Source organism: Aethalodelphis obliquidens, unplaced genomic scaffold, assembly GCF_003676395.1.
Source record: "Aethalodelphis obliquidens isolate GAN/ISIS:26980383/991018 unplaced genomic scaffold, ASM367639v1 scaffold96, whole genome shotgun sequence".
Classification (NCBI taxonomy): domain Eukaryota; kingdom Metazoa; phylum Chordata; class Mammalia; order Artiodactyla; family Delphinidae; genus Aethalodelphis; species Aethalodelphis obliquidens.
This window is the reverse complement of record NW_020838040.1, coordinates 3,310,059-3,315,498: the sequence shown is the minus strand read 5'-3', so window position 1 is coordinate 3,315,498 and position 5,440 is coordinate 3,310,059.

Genomic DNA, 5,440 nt, shown 5'->3' with positions numbered 1-5,440 from the left:
TTAAAGCCTTTATATTAAAACTCATGTAAGCCCAAAACCAACAAAATTCGCATCCAATAAGTGTGTTCATTTTTAAGTCCTTAACTTTGTTTTAATAGTTTTCATGTTTATTCTAATTTTATAGATTTATTTTTTTACTTTTAAAATAAATTTGCAATCTCTGGGTGAAAACCAAGTTACAGAATCAAATGCAATATCTTCTTGGATTCAAATTTTATTTAGATAATTCACAGCATAGATAATGCCATGTGGATAATCAATAATTTTCAGTCATAATCAAAGAAGAGTTACTTGTCATGGCAGTAGCAGAAGAGTCATGAGAATTTTCCCAGAGATAGGCATCATTGATAAATGTTCCAAAAATGAGGAACAGGTTTAGGGAAACAAAATATTAAGATATAGGAGTTTAGAGGGAAAGAAAGGGGAATGGATCAATATCTGACCATGGATACAATATATTAATTAGCCAGGTATCTCTGGTATGTGAATAGTCTTTGCAGTTCTGTAACTGAATAAGCAGAGACAGGATGTTTTGACTACATCTTCCACTTCTTAGACATTGATTTATTCCATTTTGCTAAAATTGAATGACCAGTACATAATTCTTAGCTGGATCTTTTTTGTTTAACAAATTGAAATACTTAGGTTAGTAACTAGCCATGTGAAAAACTCATAAATATTAATGCAATGTTCTGAAACTTTCCATTTATTGTCCATGAATAGTCATTAAATATAGTGAAATAACTTGATTGAAAGTAAGCCCTAAACTTCTGTAATAAAGACACACTTCACTGGAAATTTTCCTGTAATATCATGATTTTATCTTTTGTTACTCTTTTTCATCAGTAATATAGAGAATTGCAGGGAAGATGACTGAGAAATAAAGGTCTGAGACTACCAAGCATAGCAAAATTCATTGCTTACATGAGGTTTAATGATCCCTACATTTGTTCAGTATTTGAGTCTGTATATAGTTCTTTACCATATTCAACCAAAACATGATATCGTTTTAGGTTTACAAAGCAAAGAGTTAGTCTTAAACTTGGGAAAAAATTGCAGTTGCTGATATAAAGTTACTTTTTTTAATATCTTGGATTTTTTATATTAGCTAAATTTCTACAAGTAATGATTTGGGCAATAGTATAGCAAGAATTAATGTTTTAAAGAAAAACATGTGGAAAAAGGTAAATGTGGGCATATTAATCAGTCACAACTTATTCTGATATAGTTTTCCTCTAAATGTCACTGGTCTATGCGTTTTTGTGAAAATGGGAGTTTAAATAAGACTGAGGTAGAAGCTACAATTTTGGTCAGGGATACCATTATCAGAGTAACACTTCTTAAATGCCCAGTATATGAGCTTGATTTTATAGATTTTTCCTTTTCAAAGCAACCTGGAACAAAGAAGCCCTCAGCCATCATAAGTAGAAGAGGCCAAACAATGTGTATATATGTGAATATTATCAAGAAAAATGGAATTTCAGCCTTTCCCAACTCTTGTTAATCATGGGTGCAATAACTGTGGACTGTACCACAATACTCAAAGTATAAGTCTGATAGTACAATAATTAAAACATTTGAGTTAATTAAAAATTGCTCCCCATCCATAGTCTAAATATCAGTAATGCCATTCTCCCTTTATGGGACATTTATCTTTACCTTTCTTTTCCTGAAAAATGCAAGGGCATTATGCTACCAAAAAGGGGTTTCAGTCTGATTCCCATAAACAAAGTGGGAAAGCTCTGAGGTCTGAAACATATGATTCTGCTACATATTGTGGTACATAGTATCACTGCTAAGTTCTGATAAACACTGGGATAAAACGTTTATGAAACAGTCTTTTACTCTAGTAAAATGAATGTGATCCCACTGCCTCAAAGCAAAATTAAAGAAAATGTTTGTGACCTTGGGTTTTGATAGAGATTTCTTAGAAAAGCTAACAAAGCCCATAAATAAATAAACAAATATATGATGTCAAGAATATTCAAATTTCTGCTGTTTAAAGGACACAGTTAAGATTGAAAAGATAAGCTAAAAACTGGGTAAAATATTTGCAAAACACACACTTGATAAAAAGACTTGTAGCAAAATGCATGAAGAGAAATAACAATTCCATAGTAAAGCAAACAATAACAACAAAAAACCAAAATACTGAAATGGGCTAAAGATTTAAGCAAAAGATATATGGACAAACCCACAACAAACATAAGATTAAATGGTGAAAAGCTGAAAGCCTTCCCACTAAATTCCAGAACAAGACAAGAATGCCCACTCTCACCACTTCTATTCAACATAGTATTGGAAGTCCTAGCCACACCACAGCAATCAGACAGGAAAAAGAAATAAAATGTATCCAAAACAGAAGGAAAGAGGTAAAATTGTCATTCTATGCAGATAATATGATACTTTATATAGAAAGTCCTAAAAATTCCACACAAAATCTATTCAAACTGATAAATGAATTTAGCAAAGTAGCAGAATACAAGATTAATATACAAAAGTCTGTTGCATTTCTTTACATTAACAGTGAAATATCAGAAAGAGAAAGTAAAAAAAAAAAAAATTCCCATTTAAAAATCTCATCAAAAATAAATAAAATACTTAGGAATAAACCTAACCAAGGAGGTTAAAGACTTAAACCCTGAGAACAATAAAACACTGATAAAGGAGATTGAAGATGATTCAAGGAAATGGAAAGATACTCTATGCTATTTGGATATGAAGATTTAATATTGTTAAAATGGCTATACTATCCAAAGCAACATATAGATTTAATGTGATCCCTATCAAATTTCCCACGTTATTTTTCACAGAGCTAGAACAAATAACCCTAAAATTTACATGGAGACACAAAAATCCAAAATTGCTAAAGCAAACCTGAGAAAAAGAACAAATCAGGAGGCATAACCTTCCCAGACTTCAGACAATACTACAAAGCTGTAGTAACTGAAACAGAATGGTATTGGAACAGAAACAGACATATATATCAATGGGACAGAATAGAGAGTCCAGAAATAAGCCCACACAACTGGACTTTAATCTTTGATAAAGAAGGCAAGATATACAATGTTGAAAAGACAGTATCTTTAGCAAATGAGGTTGAGAAAGCTGAACAGCTGCATGTAAATCAATGAAGTTAGAATACTCCTTCACACCATACACAAAAATAAACTCAAAATGGCTTAAAGATTTAAATATAAGACATGACACCATACAACTCCTGGAAGAGAACATAGGCAAAACATTCTCTGACATAAATCATAGCAACATTTTCTTAGGTCAGTCTCCCAAGACAATAGAAATAAAAGTGAAAATAAACAAATGGGACCTAATCAAATTTACAAGTGTTTGCACATCAATGGAAACCATAAACAAAATGAAAAAAAAGCTTACAGACTGGGAGAAAATATTTGCAAATGATGTGATCGACAAAGCCTTAATTTCTAAACTATACCAACAGTTCATACAACACAATATCAAAAAAATAAGCAACCCAATTCAAAAATGGGCAGATTTAAATAGACATTTCTCCAAAGAAGACATACAGATGAGCAATAAGCACATGAAAGATGCTCAACATCGCTAAAGAACTGCAAATCAAACCATAATGAAGTATCACCTCACACCAGTCAGAATGGCCATCATCCAAAAGTCTACAAATATTGAATGCCGGAGAGGGTGTGGAGAAAACATAACTCTCCTACCCTGTTGGTGGAAATGCACATTGGTGCAGCCACTATGGAGAATAGTATGGAGGTTCCTTAAAAGACTAAAAATAGAGTTACCATATTATCCAGCAATTCCACTCCCGGGCATATATCCAAAAAAAATGAAAACTTTAATTTGAAAAGATACATGCACCACAATGTTCATTAGCAACACTATTTACAATAGCCAAGACATGGAAGCAAACTAAGTGTCCATTGACAGAGGAGTGGATAAAGAAGATGTGGTATATATACACACTGGAATATTACTCAGCCATAATAAAAAATAAAATAATGCCATTTGCAGCAATGCAGATAGACCTAGAGATTATCACACTAAGTGAAGTAAGTTGATTGACAATGTCAAATATTTTATGATATCATTTATATGTGGAGTCTAAAAAATAGTACAAATGAACTTATTTACAAAACAGAAAGAGACTGACAGGCATAGAAAACAAATTTATAGTTACCAAAGGGGAAAAAGCGGGAGGGGTTAAATTATGAATGTGGGATTAACAGATAAGCACCATTAAACAATATATATAAAATGGATTAACAATAAAGATTTACTGCATAGCACAGGGAACTGTATTCAATATCTTATAATAACCTATAATGGAAAACAATCCAAAGAAAATTATATATATATATATATATATAATCTCCAAATCACTTTGCTATACACCTGAAACTGACATAACATTGTAAATCAACTATACTTCAATAAAAATGTTTAAAAAGATATATGTGGGGTTTCCCTGGTGGCGCCGTGGTTGAGAGTCCGCCTGCCGATGCAGGGGACACGGGTTCGTGCCCCGGTCCGGGAAGATACCACATGCTGCAGAGTGGCTGGGCCCGTGAGCCATGGCTGCTGAGCCTGTGCGTCCGGAGCCTGTGCTCCGCAACGGGAGAGGCCACAACAGTGAGAGGCCCACATACCGCAAAAAAAAAAAGATATATGTGTGACAATGTAACATATTTAAGATGCTCAACATCATTATTCATTAGGGGAATGAATGTAAATTTAAATCACAATGAGATATCACTGCACACATAAAAGAATGCATTAAAATATACACATAAGCAACAACCTGGCAATATCAAGTGCTAGTGAGGTTGAAGAACAATTGGAATTATTGTACCATTGTTGGTGGGAATGGAAAATGGGAAAGCTACTTTGGAAAATATTGTGTCAGTTATTTATAAAGTTAAACATGCTTAAGAAACAAGAAGGAGGTCCCTGTAGCTTCTAAGTATAAGAAATAAAAGACTAGTAGGAAATTTGAGGACAATGCCATCTAGTAATTCTAGGCAAGGTAGATGTTTAGGTTGAAGGTATTTTGCAAGAACAAGATACAAGACTGTCTAATTTACTGCCCTATGGACGATTATCAGCTTTTTGGAATTAACAACTGATAGTGTATTTAATGAGAAGGGCAATAGTGGGAAAAGAAAACATTCAGGGAACATGCAGTTCTGGTGCCAAACAAGATTTGAAGAATTGTTCCTTTCATTCATCTATATTTCTCAGGGAACATGGATGAACCTGGAGGACATTATGCTAAGTGAAACAAGTCAGGCAGAAAAAGACACAGTATGATCTCCCTTATATGTGGAACCTAAAAAGTCAAACTCATAGAAACAGTAGAATGGTGGTTGCCAAGAGCTGAAGTTTAAGGGAAAGGAGAAGATATTGGTTAAAGGACAGAAACTTTTAGTTATAAGATGAT